The 18,274-nt window shown below is 34.4% G+C and overlaps 1 pseudogene; it reads right to left on the bottom strand.

The window, feature by feature from the left end:
* Positions 1-2,751: 2,751 nt before the first annotated feature.
* On the bottom strand, positions 2,752-4,044 carry LOC120178880 (annotated as a pseudogene).
* Positions 4,045-18,274: the final 14,230 nt, after the last annotated feature.

Here is an 18,274-nt window from a genome sequence, read left to right as displayed (position 1 = left end):
CTCTCATTTTATGGTTATGCCAAAAAAACCTTAACCAATATAACCCTTTTATTTCGTAGAACTTTCTCTTTCTAATCCAAAATTTTTGAATGATTTCTCATCATACGTAAGATCAAGTCACACCTTTATCTATTCAATCAACATTACACGGATTAGGTTGGATGTCACGACCCGGAACTCAAACTAAAAGTTTTGACAAATTGTAAAATTTGGATTTTGAGGATTAAATTGGATTTGGACTAAATTGTGAAATTTAAAAGTTCAAGGTTTTATTTGGTAATTTTATAAAGTTTAGGGGCTAAATCAAAAATAAATACAAAGTTTGGGAAAAATTTGAAATCCTAAAAGTTTAGGGATATTTGCAAAAACCCTAAGGATTTAAAGAATAGACCCCAAAATCCCCTATTTTATCATCTTATATACATATGTTATGATATGGTCAACTAGGGTTTTGTGTTGGCCCGCCCAAAACCTTAAGGGTGCGTTTGGTTCACGGAATGTAAGATTACCAGTGGGAATAAAAGATTACCAGGGAATAAGATTACTGGGAATGTTACATTACTGTGTTTGGTTGGTTTTGCAGGAATGTAAGATTACAGTGTTTGGTTGAAGGAATAAAAGATTGTTGGAATGTATATTTTACCAAATTGTCCTTGTTCTATATTTTTTAACAAGTTAAATTCTAAATGTTTAAATAAAAATTATTTATATAAAAATTCTATTTGTTGATAATATATTACTTGAGTATTTAAGTATATCATGTATTATTTTTATTTTAATTAATATTAAATTTTACATAATTTATATAAAAATATATTAAAATTTTACATCATGTAACTAAATGTTTACATTGTGAAAATTTTTCATAGATATTCATAATAATAAAAAGATGTAAATTATTTTTGTTATTTAAGATATAATATTTATTATATTTTCTATATACAATAATTTATTTATTTATTTATCTTTTATATATATACAATAATATAGGTTCCAAACTGAATCCAAACCGAGCAAATACTACCTATTGATGTAAAGCTCTTGCACGTGCAAACCAAGTTTGGTGTAGTTGGTGTTGCAACAGTCATCGTCACGGCTCACTGGAATGTAAGAACAATGCAGTACAAATTATCATGAGACGTAGTCCTCGCTTGGTTTAGGCTTGATTTTGGTAATAGGGGTTTCTGTTTAGTCTTAGCATGGTTAAAAAATCGGCCTCGAGAATGTCTTTCGATAAGAAGAATAACCCATGATACCAAACTCATAACTGAAGAAGCAGTTATCTTCATTTGTGCTGCATCCACCATTGTTGGTCTTTGCCCCGCCATGGTTTCAAATGGAGGGCTTGTAGTTGCCGATGGTGGACCAAGACACGGTCACAGACTGATGGATGTGAAATGGTGTGAGCAGAGCTAAAATGTGATGGGAGAGGCACCCGCTCTTGCTAGGATTGGAAGAATATGCATTGGCAGAGTCATAACTTGGGGTTGTCGGTTTGGCAACGACCGATACTTACGGGGGGAATATAAGTTGTGGTTTAGTGAGTTGATTTTGTACGGTGAAAGAAGGCAGTTACCTAATGATTCATCAAGAGAAGTTCCGATCAGGCGATCAAGAGGCAATTTTATGTTCTTCGACTTCCATAGCTAAAATCAATATTGTATTTTTACTATAATGCCTCAAATGAAATTAACAACAGAGAAGCTCTTTTAAAGACTTAGAGGTTTGTTGATATTTTGAGATTTCGGATTAGAATATTATATATGTAAAGGTATGATCAACAATGTATATTGGTTGAGAACCTTTAAACATGCATTACCTTGATTTTAGATTAGATTTATATATATCAAGTTCGAATTTAACTCAGCTCGATTACACCCAATTCTCTACTAACTTAACATTGTTTATAAAATGAACTTAAATAAATAAAACCTTAAAGATTAATATTTTTTTTCTTTATGAACTTAAAGTTGTAATATTTGCACTCTGTTTAAGCTTTAAGTTTTGTTTGTTGAATCTAAAAAATAGTGAACAATAGAAAATCGTAAATTTGAACCAAATTAAATCGAAAACTATGCTTTTTATGCCATTTGATTCGATTTCAGTTTCGATTTTTAAAAAATCTGTGTTGCTAGATTAATCTTTTATTAAAAATCAAATTGAATTAAATACACCCATAGCTTATATTATTGCAGGTGAAATTCAGTGCAGTGGTGAGAACAACACTGAGTGGCCTCTTTCACTTTTCGTACTCTACTAGATGTTAGAAAAAAATTTCCCATAATGTAATTGAATCCTTTTCCTTTTCAAAATACGAACATCGTTTTAATCATGATTGATATAATCTTAAACAGAATCTGAAATATGTAGTTAAAAATTGATTTAACAGTCGATAGCATCGATACCGGTATGATACAAACTAGCATGATTAACAGTCGAAACTGAGTAACTTGGGCAAAGGAAATTGAAGCTAATTCAAGTTATCTAATATAAGCTGAAATCTAACAAGTACTAGCTTTTCATTTCTGCAGAACTGATGAGAATCCTTCTTAATTCAACTTTCTGAAACTATATTATTCCGACCTTTAATTTTCCTTTATGTATTTGCGTCCGGAACATACTCGAACATCCGTATCCAAAAATTGGTGATGCTTTTGAGGTTAAACAAGTGAAAACAGACATGGCAGGAAATCAACCTCGGTTTCCTTTATGCATTCAAGTGAGCACAAATTGTGTTCAAATATGGTAGGATGCAAAAATAGTAGCCATATCTAATCGAATAATCGGGTTATGCTTCACTCATGTATGCAAAGCCTAGACACTTCCCCTTATTAACTCAGAGTGCTGACAAACAAATTTGTTCAGACAAAGAAATGGAACACCCTCAGGAAAATACAACAAACGATACCATACATCAAGATTCTTGTCACTATACACCTCAACATAAAAAAAACTTTCCACCAACATACCATCAGAAAATCATCGAAGCATAGAAACAGAATATAGAAGTAATTACCTATTCAAAGAAAAAAGCAAGAGTTACGCGTGTGACACCATGAGTGGTTCTTGGGATCCTTCGAAGGAATTTGTTTTATAGTAGAAGTACAACACGAGTTGTAGAATCCCCAAAATAGTTTCGATTCCATTTGGAACCTAAAGAACAAAGAGGTGATGTTAACAGATAAGATCAACAACTTTCAAATTGAAAACAAGAAGTTGTCATCGATGTTAGAGGCAACTCACGTAAATAAAGGCATCGAAGTTAAAGATGCCATATAGGAAGAACGAGGTGCTCAGCAAGAATGTTGAGAGGGAGATATAGAATGGCATGAATTCAACACTCTTTGTTCGAATTACTAAATTCTGGGAACAAAGATCATGTCATTAAAAAATTTAAAAATTTCCAAAATCAATCAAAGTAAAAGAGAAAAGAAAACTACAAGCGCATTTGATCAGCCAACTTACTATTATAAACAACGGGGAAGCAAACATTGATACGAGAGAAGCACAACTTAATAACCCAACAAAGATCCATCGTATTCCTTAGTCGGCTATCTGCAAGCTTCCAGCAACTATGATTGCGAGAAAACCAAAATCTGCCAGTAGCAACCCAATCATCCTAATCTGCCATCAACACAAAGAATATGACTGACAGTGGAAAACAACACCTATGGTACCCGAACGTTTTTCGTAAAGTACTTAATATTCAACACCTAGACCGATGGTACGAGAGGAGGCTCCTCATATCATACGAGAGCACGAGAGTCCAGGCAACGTGAGAACAATACAGATTACAGAGTGTACTTAAGAAACAAATGGACTGTAAAAATAAATGCATCTAAAGATAACCTTTTTCTCTCTATGAGCATGCACGATGAAGATGATAATGTAGGTCATTTGAAAAACTGCACTGATCGAATTAACCGTCATAAGCAGCACATTATCATAAGATATCAAGGGCGTGCCATACCACGTACAGATCAATCAGTTCAAGAGAGCATATATATAAGGCAATCCCGAGAAGTTCTCGGTAGACTGGTTTTTGATAATTCTTTTAAATGTGGGTCTGAAAAGTTAAAAAAAAAGGCAATAACCAGAACTAATTAGAGGATAAGATATGCCAATCTATTTATTTCAATGATAAATTCTTAAAACTTGGAAAGTAGAACATACAAGGGCGATACGAAAAGCCCGAAAGCAAAGATGTTCCCTGAAATGAAAAAGGATCAAGATCAGATTAAAGCCACTTCATATGATTTTACACATCAAAACTTGAATATAAAGCAAAGAAACTGAAGACAATGAATTATCAAACATAATTCATAATTACGAACGAGTGAGAAAGTCCAGATTTATTGACTATCAAAGGAGCATTGTCTCAATAACACCATTGGTGAATGTAAGGTATCCATAAACGAGACAACAATTACCATTCAGAACTTAGAGACTATGGAAGAAAAACAATAAGCTTTCACAGGTGCAGCCAATATTTCGAATAACTACCTCTAAATCCTCATTAGACTCGAGTTTTAACTCGATAATAAGCTAGAAAAAAGATTTCAAACCAAAAAACCTAGAAACAATAGACATCATTGACATCAATGTTTGAAGTGCTTCTTCAACTTCCATCAAATCTACATATAGACATTGAATTGTAAAATTGTAATAAGATTTCCCAAGAAAATGGATACGCTAATGAAGATCATATAAAATCAAACTCAACTCGTTTTAGTTCCAGTTTCTCAAAGAAAATTTATACAAAAAAAGAAAGAAAAAATAGCTTTTTTCAGCACTTTCAAGGACAAAAACAAGCTTTTTTTATGATTAAATGACAAACTGATCATCCCTTAACCTAAAAAATCTTCAAGAATAGACTAATGGATCATTTTCAGCTCAATCAAAAAAATAATGAGAAATTAATCAAATCAGTTCATCTTCAAGAATAGACTAATCGGACATTTTAAATTCAATCCAACAACCAAAATGTCAACAAAAATGTAATCAAATTAGTTTCTAATTAATTTCCTTCAAATTACAATTACATGAGAAGGAACAAGTTGATAAAAACATAACAATAAATTACACAGAAGTCTCTCAAATCCTCTCTTCAAAACGATTTTAACAAAAGAAAGAGGAAACCCCTGACAAGAGTGAGAGGTATTACCCTCTCCTTGTAGAAATATCAAGTATCCATTTTTTATTTAATTTTAAAACATCTATGACTATTGAGGAACCATCAACTTTCTTTAACTTCATAACGCGATTTGTCTACCTAATTTTTTAGAAGACTCTGCATATTAGGGTGTGTGAGTGGCGTATATCATTATCCTACACCCAAGTCAAGAACATGCACTTCAAGAAAAGATAACGAAGCCCAGCAATATATGCTCGAATTTAACAATAAATGGCGGGAAATTAGCATACCCTTAAATTGTTCTAGGCTCAACAATGGAGGAAAAGCAGGGTGAAAAAAGTAAAAGAAACAAAGGGTACAAAATTATAAGACATTGTAACTTAAAAAACAAATAGCAGAGTAGTAAAAACAGAGTCTCGGAATGACCAACAACATAAAATAAGAAACTATGTTAAAATTCACAGAAATATGCAAATAGTCATGTAAAAAGAAAGAAAGAAAAATCCTACAGAAATAAATACCAGAGCATTAAACAACAGTGCAGTCAAAATCGGCATAAAAATCAAAAGAATAAAAACATGAACCAGAAAAACTAAAAAAAACACAGAGAACAACGATCAAATATTCAACAAAGGACCAGAAACCATACCCTAGAGAGAGAATTTCTAGGGTTTTGAACAGAAGAAAAGGAGAAGGGAAGAGCTGAAGAATCGGGTCTTTGACTGGGTAAGAGAGCGACAATGGAGGATTTAAGGGAATAATATTGAAATAAATAATCCCGGTAAAGAGAAGGGTTCTTTTTGACCCAGAAACATTTTCTAACGGGGAGAAGAAAAGAGTAGAGAAGAAATCTTACCAGGAACGATGGCAAGTTAAAAAAGAGGGGTATTTTAGCCCTTAGCACGGGAATAAAATAAAACCTAACATACATACAGGAATAACATTCCCAGGAATAAAACCCCAAAAGTTACTGTTGGTAATATAACATTACCCTCACTTGGGAATCATACTCCAACCAAACATAGGTATCCTTTATCAGAAAACAAATATACCTATTGGGAATGCTAAATTCCTTGATCCAAACGGGCTCTAAGTGATCATTCTTAGAAGGCTTAAATATATAAAAGTTGTCCAACATATGTCCATTTTTTAGTTCAATGCCTAACGTTTTTTTGTTCCAGTTTGGTGCCAAACGTTTCATTCTGTAACTCAAAATAGGTCACGCCGTGACGGACCATTAGCCCATTAAAAATACCACGTGACATATTTTTAAATATTAAAAATTAATTTTACAAATAAAAATAAATTAAAATGAAAAAAACATTTTAACGGGGGAAACCAATTACCCATGCTTCCCTCCCGATTTCCAGTGTGTATATCCCCAAAAGGGCGAAGCTCTTCGCCTTCTGATCAAGCATCTCCGACCGCTGTGGAGGTGTCCCGTCACCGCTAACGGCCTCAACAACGACTGGAGACCCCTACATATTCCTCTCTTAATCTTTAATCTGTAGCAATCCACACTCGTATCCAAAACATATTAAAAAATGAAAATGAAAAAAAAGAGAAATCAAGTAAAAATGTCACATTTTCTGGGTTTTTGAAAGGATATGAAAGGGTTTTAGCTTTGAAACAAAATTATTGCACCCCCTCATTTGCATTTTAAATTCCTTACACACGTGCAAGTATTTTTTGTGACTAGAATTGTTAGTATATATGCTAAAGAAACCGAAGATGATGGATGGATGGATTATTCAATATGCATGTTGAATCATAGTGCAAAAAAGAATAGAGGAAAAAGGAGAGTGAACAACATTTCTCCTTCTTCTTCTTCTCCTCTTGCATAGTTGTTAAGTATGTTTTGTTGTCAGGCCAGTTTTCTTCTTACAAAGTTGAATCATTTAGTGACATATAACTCAGATGGTTCTCGCCCAGGAGGAGATATAATCTTTACAGACGATGTAAGTATTGAGAAAGCTATCAATGAAATCTTCAAGAAATCTCCTAAGAAAGCAATCAATTAGAACAAAAGCATATAAAGCAACATAAATTTCAATAAAAATGAAGCAAACCAATTCCAAAATTTATAAAATGAAGAGAAACCATTTCAAAAAAAGAAACTCTCCTTGTGATTAAGATGCGACGACGGTCAAATCAGGCGATTGGAGTGTCAGGGTTGGGTCTCCAATCGTTGCTGAGGCCGTTAGCGGCGACGGGGCATCTCCACAGCGGTCAGAGATGCCTGATCGGAGGGCAAAGAGCTTCGCCCTTTTGGGGATACACACAGTGGAATTCGGGGGGGGGGGAAGCCTGGGTAATTGGTTTTGCCCCATTAAAACTTTTTTTTTCATTTTAATATATTTTTTATTTGCAAAATTATTTTTAATATTAAAAAATATGCCACGTGGCATTTTTAATGGATTAACGACCAAAATTAAAGGTCCGTCACAACGTGACCCATTTTGAGTTACGGAATGAAACATTAGGCACCAAACTGGAATAAAAAAAAACGTTAGACACTAAACTATAATGAAAAAAACATTAGACACTAAACTGAAAAAACGGGCATAAGTTGGGCACCTTGTGTATATTTAAGCCTTCTTAGAACACTTTCCCCAAATCCAAAACTACCTAAAACTAAAGAATTGACATATCTAACAAATTTTGCATACTTGAACCATGCTTAAACACCAACTTGCATGCATACCAGTCTTGCATATCAAGGACTTTATATGGTTCTATATGCACATAATCAATTATATATATATGGTCATTTTAAATGAGTTTACCCTCCAACAAAATCAAATCTAAAGTCGATTTACGACATTCAAAAAAATTAAGTAAATTCTATTCCCATAATCAGTGAGCATTCAAAAAATATTAATATGATGGACTCTTGCTATGGATATGATGGTACCGGAGATTCAAAAGGGGATAAAGTCAAACTCAAAATCATGGTAATTTTTTCTCTCAAAAAGAGAGATTCTCGAAAAATCCTAATTACATACTCTATACCTTATGTCATATGGAGAATGAGATTAGATCAAAGAAAAATACATATATTAAGAAGATAATTATAAGCAAAAGTTTAGTCTATGCTTAACTTTTACTGAAAAATGGAAGGACTTTCCAATGTTGGGATGATTATCTTGAGAGAATATTTGGATGATGTTAATACTTATTTTTGACAATTAAATGTGTAGACATCTATTACTTCAGATTAATTCTATAAAAAATATAAATATAATATTAAATAATAGGATTGTGTTTTTAAATGTTTATGCAATTTAAACCTTCCAACCCAATATGTTTTCTTTCCTTTTCTTTTTCTTTTTTACAAGCTTTAAATCTAATCTTAATTACAATCGAAGTTGAGCGGAAGAGGATTCTAAGAGAAAAAAATGGAAGTGCTCCTAGTAGGCCTAGAACTCATGACCTAAGAAAATAAGAAAGATTAAAGACGAGCAACTTGGCCAGCCGACCATATATGTAATAAACTAACTTAACCAAATATACTGTTTACTTTCCTTTTATTATCTAAAGATGATTAATATAATATAACATAGCACACATTTTCTAAGGAAAAATATTTTTATGTATAGACAATGTTATTTTATGATTGAACAATTCAAAACAAGAAAAATAGTTTTTAGAAAAAAATGGTATTGTGGATTTATGGTTTCAATACCAAGCACCTCGGTTTTGTTACCAAACCCTCAATATCGATATTCCTTTTAAGGTATTGATATTGCCCTCATAACTCTAGGAAATTATGCCTGAAACATGAACAATATCGATAATGCTTCTAACAATATCGATAGTCAACCTTAAAATGCCTTATTTAGGCACGAGTTTGACCTTCAAACTACCCAAATTTCTTGCCTTGAGGTTTTCGATGATTATTAAGTCTTATATGATCATAAAGGGGTTATAAGTAAGGCTTAAAACATGCTAATAACATCAAACATGAAATCTACCATGAAATGCATCATAAAGCTTCTTAATGTCGACACTCGTTTTTCGTCCCATTTTATATATTATTATTACTAATTAATATTATTTTTTATTTTTCTTAACAGATCCAAATTACAACAAATAGGCCCAATCTGACCCCAAAACACCAACCCAACTACCAAACAATCTGAAGCACAAACTCCGGTCATCCCAAACCAAGACCCGTTTAGGGCCCAAACTCGTTCGGGTTTCTTAATTTTGCATAACCGACCAACATCTCCCAGTCATTGGATCTAGGAAAGATCTAACAGCCCAGATGTAACTCAGATTAGAGTTTTCTCTTCAGCAACCACCTCCTTTCATCTCAACTATCCAATCTGGACCCATCCAATAGTCCATATCGAGCCTCAACAACCGTCGCCGCTCACCAATCCCAGGCCACCTCCTTACTGCGTCAACCATTGGCCACCAAACGCTGCAGCCAATCAGAGCCTTGCAATGTCAAAAACGTATCACAAGCAACCACAAAGACCAACAGAGCACACAAAAATCATTTTTTTTATATGTAATCATTTTCATTAGGAAAAGCAAAAAATAGAAAAAATATATGAAACCACGAGTTATATAAACCCAAATGAAAATGTAAATAAGGTTCACCTTCGGTGGAAAAGAAGCAATAAAAAACCAATGTTTTAGAGCAAAGGTATCCTCAGTGTTTGAAATATAACACAGTAACAACAAAATACGCTTTGCATGTAAAACAAAATAAATAAAACTCGAGAGAAAATAGAGTTTACTTTAGAGGGGAGTTGACGGAGGGGGGTCGATTTGCCTTCTCCAGCGGCAGGAGTGTGAAAACAGAAAGGTTGGGGCCTCACTTTGGGGGTTTAGTGTCATTTTAGCCTAGGAGAAGGGTCTAGGGTGGTAGATCGGGGCGAGTAGATCATTTTGCTTGAGTTTGAAAATTTCAGCCACCGTGTGCGGCGGGCGACGCGATGGCCGGACGGTGGTCGGCAGTGGGATGACCAGAGAACTTTGAAAAAGAGAGTTGAGGCTCTCTCATTTTTTTTTCTTTGAAATCTGTTAGAAATGAAAAAAAAGTTGGTATATATATGCAACATTTCGGAGATAAAAACTTTGCGCGTGTTTTACAAAAAGGTCATGTGTAGGACCATTTTTGCTATTTTCCCATTTATGCTTATAACATATAATATTTGGTATAATATTAGTTTAGTCCCCCTAACTTTAACGTGTTTTTGCATGTTAGTCCCTGTAGGGATTTTTTCTGTAATGTACTCTTTTTATGCCTGCTATTTATCTTTTAAGGATATTCTCTGTATAACCCCCTATATTTTTGTATATTTATATTTCGAACCTGAATATATGTTTTTATTTATTTTACTTCGGCCATGTAATTTTAATTTAGTTCGATTTAGCCCCATGTATTATTTATTTTTCATTCCTTGTAATTTTAGCATTTAATATTGAAGATGTTTATTTTAGTCACTTGTATATTTTCTTTTATTTTAATTTTTCCATAATGGTTTGATTATTTATGATTTAGTCCTATTTTTATGTTTATTTTTTAATTTTTACATGTTTTTTGTATTTTAATTCATTTTAGTTCTAATTAATCTCACATGATATCCTCATTGCATCTCTTGAGTCGATTTGAAATAAATTGACTAATGGTAATACTCGCTCATTTTAATATTGTCGTAAAGTTACTGTCTTAATGTATAAGAAAGTTACTTTCGATAATTTTAAAATGAAAATTTATCCCATTTAGTGACATGAATTAAATCGATTTCATTCTTAAAAGTACGGGGATTGAGAAAAATACAATGTTCTTTTAATTAAATTCATCGAGAAAAGACTATTAGATCAAATCTAAGGTCTCGTCTCGAGATATTTAAATAATTGAACATCCTTATTCTTATTAAATATCGGTAAAGTTATTAATTAATTTCTTGTTTGTTATGTTTTTATTTGTTTTATTTTTGCATGTGTTTTTCAATAGGTTTTCAAGACAATAACATTCGAATCGACATTGAGAATAATAATATCCTTTCATTTCAGTCTGAAAAATAAATGACTGCTTTAAGGTACGAGAGGTCATTTATTCTCGATTGGAAATCATTAGATATTACCGTTTTTATTCGAGCCACTTTATAATTTTAAGGAAAAATAGTAATATCTCTTTATTTCAAATGATTGTTTTAATGCATAAAATGTCATTTATTCTCGATCGAAAATAATTGGATATTATCGTTTTAATTCTCAAAATTATTTTGGATGTTATTATGTTGAATTAATAGTGAACTTCAGAATGAAATTTTAATATTTATTTATTTCGATTAGAGTAAGAATCAATTGCTTCAAGGTATGAGAGATCGATTCTTCTCGATAGGAAATAATTAAATATTATCATGTTTCATCTGAAAATTCAAAGAACATTAGGGGACCTTAAATTAAATTAGACTCAAACTTGTAAGTTTTATTGAAAAGACAATTAATTAATCAATTAGGTACCGATTTAGGGCATTATGGGGGTGCTAATCCTTCCCCACACATAACCGACTCCCAAACTCAAATTTTGGTAATGCAGATTGTTAGTTTGTTGTTTTAATTAAATTTAATATTTTATTAAAAGGATAAATTTATTTTTGGGTGCTCAATCACACCCTAATCAAATATTGACGGCGACTCCTCGAACCACGTTTTTATCACTAATCGGTCATTCTAAAAGTTATTTCGAAACGAGACCCCTTTTCGCCTTTCGGACAAAACCGTTTTGACAGGTTGGCGACTCCGCTGGGGATAATTTTTAGAGAGTCAGGCCATTAGTCGATTAATTAATTGTCTTTGCATATAAAATTTATAAATTCGTTATAATTTAGTTTTTGATCCCTTGTTTAGTTTTAAATAAACTTTTATTTGCATTTGGATTTGCATTTGGATTAACCACTAAATAGTTGTACTGATGTGTTTACTAATGCTTTAAGATTAATTGTGTGTTTTAAAATGATTTGGGAATTGATTTGAGTGTTTTACGATTGTGTGTTTTTTGCTCTTCCTCACACACTGCACAGTTGCATTATCATAACATGAGTTAAAACCCCACTCTGTCCAATTTAAGTTGGAGTGAGAAACTACTCCCTCGTGTGGTTTTCACCTCTGCATGGGATAGGGAATCGCTCATGGAGCTCATGCGTTATGATCCTCGTGATGGTAATCACCTCCGCACGGACATAAGGAGGTGTGTTCCTTGAACTCGATCCCTAAAAACCTATGATGGGCCAAGATTAAGGGTCGGTAGCCCAAGGGGGCACTGACAAGGACAATTCGAGAACCTATTACTTTAGAACCAAACCCATCATATAGTGAACTTAGAACCCTAACCTAGGTAGAGCCTAACCCATATCATAAGAATCCCATGAGGAGAGTACACAAGGAAAAGTTTGTTTGAGCCTTTTAGTTTTTTTAGTGTAATTTTAATTCCCGAATAAATGTATGCGAACTACAGACCATGCAGTTAGGTTTATTTTTTTTCTGAATAAGTATGCGAACTAGATGGCATGAGGTTAGAAACAAAGAAGGTGGGTAGAAATCCTGTTTGGGTAGGATCTACTAAAGCATGATTGGGTAGACAATATGTGGGGTAGGTTTTACCGAAAAATTATATACGATTAATTTATTTATGATTACTAACCAATTTTCTCTTGTCCTTTTGTTTAATTTTATTACCATTTTGCATTAAATTATTCATCCCATGGTGTTGATTCTTGAGCGGTGTTTATATAGAAGGCTACCAATATGAAACGAAGGATTCAAAAGGAGTAGAAAATGATGCAGATATTCTGAGATGGTCCGAGAAATCCCAACTAACAAATAGAGGCCTTTTACGACTGGGTCAGATCTGATTGAGTACACACACATCAATGACCTTCAAAATGACATGATCACTAGCGACCTATAACATGCTCAAGGAACGGCTCAACACTTGGTTGGCTTATCACATGAAGCTGATGTTATAAGTGAAGGATTGGATCCCGAGACTGAAGAAGCTCATAGGATCCTGGATTTATTGGGGCACATCCAACAATTAGGATAGATAGCTCAGATTTATATGTGATATGTTTAAGCCTTGTAATCAAACTTCGTTTCTAATATAAAAAGTTTTTATAAGGAATCATTCCAAAATCAACACATTGCATTGCATTGCATTGCATCGCATCAACATCACATTTAATTTTTCCATTGCATTTTATTCATTAATAGCCATATTTTTTCACATTCACTAACAAATCACCAATATTAATAAAAATATTAGGTGGCAGAATACTGGTCACATCTAAGCATCCATACCACACTAAAAAAAAGGTAATGGATGAGAGAATTGCCCAAATCGAGAAGACTCAACTCGAAATACAGGAGAGTTCAAGAAAGCCAAGAGGATATACGTGAGAAGATGATGAAGGCTCAGAATGTCATGATGAAAAAACTAGCCAGTTTGATACAAGGAAAAAGTATAATCCGAGAAGAAATACCAGTTGTCGGCCCTACTATCGAGGAGCCTGTGTATCCCCCAGGCTTCGAATCATAGGCTAACCATAGAAAAACCCTAGTTGTTGGTCCCTCTGAATAACTTTTATACCCCCCAGCTTTACACTACCATATGTTCAAGCATAATAAGCAACGACTGCTCAACTGGATAGAATACACATAATCTTACCTGACTCTTCTGCAAACCCGCACCCGGTTGAAGACGTCCCGGATCTCGATGAGGAGGACAAGAAAGGACATAGTAAGCAGTTTAAGAAAGAGTGTGAACAAATGAAACATAAGTTCTGGGCTATTAAAGAAGATGTCAGCATGTATGGGATTGATGCCAATGAGCTAAGTCTGGTTCCTGATTTAGTATTGCCACCTAAGTTCAAAGTTCCAGAATTTGAAAATTTGAGGGAACAAGTTGTCCTTCTGAACACATTACCATGTTCTGTAGAAAAATGACGGGCTACGTGGGAGACGATCAGCTGTTAATCCACTACTTTCAAGAGAACCTGATAGGGTCAACCATCCGGTGGTATAATCAGTTAAAATGGGCTCAAATTAAATCCTGGAAGGACCTGGCTAAATATTTTTTAGAGTAGTACAAGCATGTGAAAGACGTGAGCCTGAACCAAATCTTGTTACAGAGCATGGAGAAGAGGTACACCGAGAGCTTCAGGTAATATGCCCAAAGGTGGAGGGATGTGGTTGTGCAAGTTCATCCACCACTAGAGGAAGAAGAAACTAACATGCTATTCGTGAACACTCTAAAAGCCCTATTCTTTGGCAACCTCATAGGAAATTCATCCAAGAACTTTACTGATGTGGTTACGGTAAAATAAATGATTGAGATGGTGATTAGGAGTGGGAAGGTAGATGGAGGAGAATCTAGCAGGAAGCCACCGGTGAAAATGAATGATTATGAGGTCAGTAAGGTGAGGAAGTATGAATCCAACAACATTACTATGTCCCGACCTCAAGCCACCGGGTCATCCACGCAGAACCATATCACACAAGGGGCAAAAGAACCAAGGCATGAAAGGAAATGGGTTCAATTTGACCATATCCCCATGACCTACAAAGATTTGTTCCAGATATTGTACGACAAGCATGTGGTGTCGTCTTACCACACTTCACCGATGTAGTCTCCCTACCCAAAATGGTTTGACATCAATGCCCAATGCGAATATCACGCGGGAGCTCCTGGGCATTCAATGAAAAATTGCATCGCCTTTAAAAAGCTTGTACAAAGATTAAGGAAGAGAAACATCATCAACTTCGGTGACAGTGAGCAACCCAATGTGGCTCAAAACCCACTGTCGAACTATGCAGGGGCAGCTGTCAATGTAGTTATCAAGAAGTGAGGAGCAAGTGAGGTTAGAGACCCTAATCTAACTGGTCACCCACCATTCTAGTAAAATAGGGCATTCTGGTTGAACAAGTAAAGGACGTGCTCCTCCGTAATCGCATTTTCCATTGCAGCATCTTGTTTGAACTCATTTTTTTATACTTTCTCATCTTTCTTTTTGTAAGGACATTTATGAGAATTTATGCTACTTTAAGGATGGTGAACATTGAATCAAAATTTGTAATCTTAAAATTCTATGAATATCAACTGAATTAAAAACTCTTTAAATGATTAGAGTTATAAATCTTTGACAAAGTAACAAGATTGAGAACTGATAAAACAAGGACCCTTAACCTTATCCCAGAAGATACACTTGAACACCATACCCTTCCCTTGCAGGGGCCAAGCTATACTTCTTTTCACATGAAGAGATGATTAAAGGCTTGGCATTCAGGTATATAAGGATGTGGACAAAATAGGGCAACTTGCACATGAGATTGCAAAGATGATTGGTTTCTACTTTTGTTGATAACGTTCAATGATGATCATGATCTTTACAGATGAAATATTCGAGAAGGTGAATCTAGTTTAGGCCAGTTGCTTGGAAATTGAACTCTAAAGATGAGATTTTTTTTTTACTTTCAACAACACCCAGACTATAACAGGTTCTTCTTGACAAACTTATGAGGTTGAATCCATATACCTAGAATGTACTTATATATGTATACAATAAAGCTGAGCTATTCCACTAAAACAATTATTTATATAGAAAACTCAAAAGCCATGGTTTTATGAATAGATTACATTCAAACCATGACATTGCTCGGGTACTTGGCAATTCAATGATTCCTCCATTACAATTGTCAAGTCGATGACTTTGTGATGAGATGAACCCTTCAGCTAGCCCGATAAAGATAATTATAATATATATATATACACACAAACACACACAATAAAGCTGAATTCAGCTAGCCAAACAGTGGCAAATTAAATCAAATTTACTAAATAAGGAGTTTCGGTAAAGATAGACTAATGGAGTTAAGGAACACCTGTTATAGTCAATTTCACACGAGCACTCGAGAATTTCATTTTTAGACCGATATTTCTATACTGCCTTTGTTAGAGGAGTCTAGAAAGCTTGAAAAAATGAAAGATTTCAGAAAACTGAAATGGAAGTGTTCCAAAAAGTCTAGCAATTGAATATGCTAATTGCTTCATTTTGTCTGCATCCACTTAATATGCCAAGCTAAGAAAGAAGGGCATGTCACAAGGTTCACACGGACATATAAACAAATGAAGATATCTCAATGGATGAAACCTTAGAAAATAAGAAAGCCAATCTGAAGCCAGCCCATCAATTTTGATACTTGTCAAAGAGATATAACTTTGAAATATTAAGAGCAGTTGATTCTTTTGATATTCTATGAACTCATGTTTGCAATTTGATTGTGAGCCTGAATTAAGGGGCAATCCTTCACAAAATTCTTTCATTCTTTGATGTATAAAATAAAAGGAAGGAGAAAAACATTTTCAAATAGGACAATCTCAAATGCGAAAAGCCTTTGGAGTAGTGATCTGTCAAAGAAGCAGATGATCACCTTATTTGAAAAGGGAACATATCCCAACATAGCAAAATGCTAGAATACGACCAGTTAATGTTGAATTTTGGCACCCAAGTAGGGATGGGCCATGAAATACCCACTTTGGGGCATGACCAAAGACCCGAATCATATTGAGATAACAAGATTCAGACCAAGAAGATATTGAGAATAAGTCTTACAATTTGAAGTGTCAGAGGTAGACCATGATTTTGAGTGAAGCCTACCTTGTAAAGCAAATCAGTCAAGCATCAACTAAGTACGGAGTCCCAAATAATAACTTTGATAGCGTATTTGAGCCAAGGATAGAAAGAGGCATCAAAATCATATTACTGATCGCAATAAGAAATGAAGCGTTTATTCTGAAACTCTAATATAGATGAGGGGCAAGGAGGATGCAAAGATAATATGATTGGACAGATCTTCAAAAGTTACAAGCTGCTACACCGATATCTAAGAATGATCAAGAGGAAGAAGACTTGTTTCTCCACTTTGGAGTCAAGGAAATTGAATCAACATTTGTGCATGCATGAGAACATCATTTGCATAAAAATGCATTACATTGCATTCACATTTCACCCATAAACACATGGTTTTTACAAATCTTTCGCTGAAAAGAGAAGATTCATTATATCAAAATCCTAACAAGTAGAAGCTAGAATTCAAACCTAAAACATAAAAAAATCATATTTAGGGAGGCAGACTCCTATATTCGATGGCTGCCAGGCAGATTTGCACCAGAAAAATCAATTTTCAAAGATTATCTTGAAATCCAAATATTCAAGTATGATCTTTCAAATTTTTGAACACATGCTAACAATTGGTAATGTTCAATTTGCAGACCTGATATTCCCTCCAGAAGAAGAAAACAAATATATCTCTTTCAAGATTTGATATTCCCTTAGTGAGAACGGAACAAGTCTACTCTGATTCAATCTTCCCTGAGTGACAGCGGAATGGATCAACTCCCCCAGATCTGATATTCCCTTCAGAGAAAGTGGAACATGTCCTTCTTTTCCAAGACCGAATATTCTCTGAGTAACAGCAGAACAAGTCTTCCATGATTCAATCATTCCTGAGTAATAGTGGAATGGATCAATATCCCTATATCTGATATTCCCTTCAGAGAAAGCGAAACATGTCCCTCTTTTCCAAGATTTGATATTCCCTGAGTGAAAGCAGAACAAGTCTGCCCCGATTCAATCTTCCCTGAGTGACAACTGAATGGATCAACTCCCCCCGGTTATGATATTCCCTTCAGAGAAAGCGGAACATATCTATCTTTTCCAAGACTTGATATTCCCTGAGTGACATCAGAAGAAGTCTATCACAATTCAGTCTTCCCTAAGTGACAGCGGAATGGATCAACACCCCCAAATCTGATATTCACTTCAAAGAAAGCAGAACAAGTCCCTCTTTTCCAAGACTTGATATTCCCTAAGTGACAGCGGAACAAGTTTGCCCCGATTCAATCTTCTCTAAGTGACAGAGGAATGGATCAACTTCCCCCCGGATCTGATATTCCCTTCAGAGAAAACATAACAAGTCTCTATTTTCCAAGATTTGATATTCCCTGAGTGACAGCGAAAAACGTTTTCCCTGATTCAATTTTACTTGAGTGACAACGGAATGGATCAACTCCCCCAGGATATGATATTCCCTTTAGAGAAAGCAGAACATGTCCCTCTTTCC

The sequence above is a fragment of the Hibiscus syriacus genome, unplaced genomic scaffold (genome assembly GCF_006381635.1).
Source record: "Hibiscus syriacus cultivar Baekdansim isolate YM2019G1 unplaced genomic scaffold, ASM638163v2 tig00112383_pilon, whole genome shotgun sequence".
Classification (NCBI taxonomy): domain Eukaryota; kingdom Viridiplantae; phylum Streptophyta; class Magnoliopsida; order Malvales; family Malvaceae; genus Hibiscus; species Hibiscus syriacus.
Note: the sequence above shows the minus strand (reverse complement) of the source record. Positions and strands in the feature narration are given on the sequence as shown.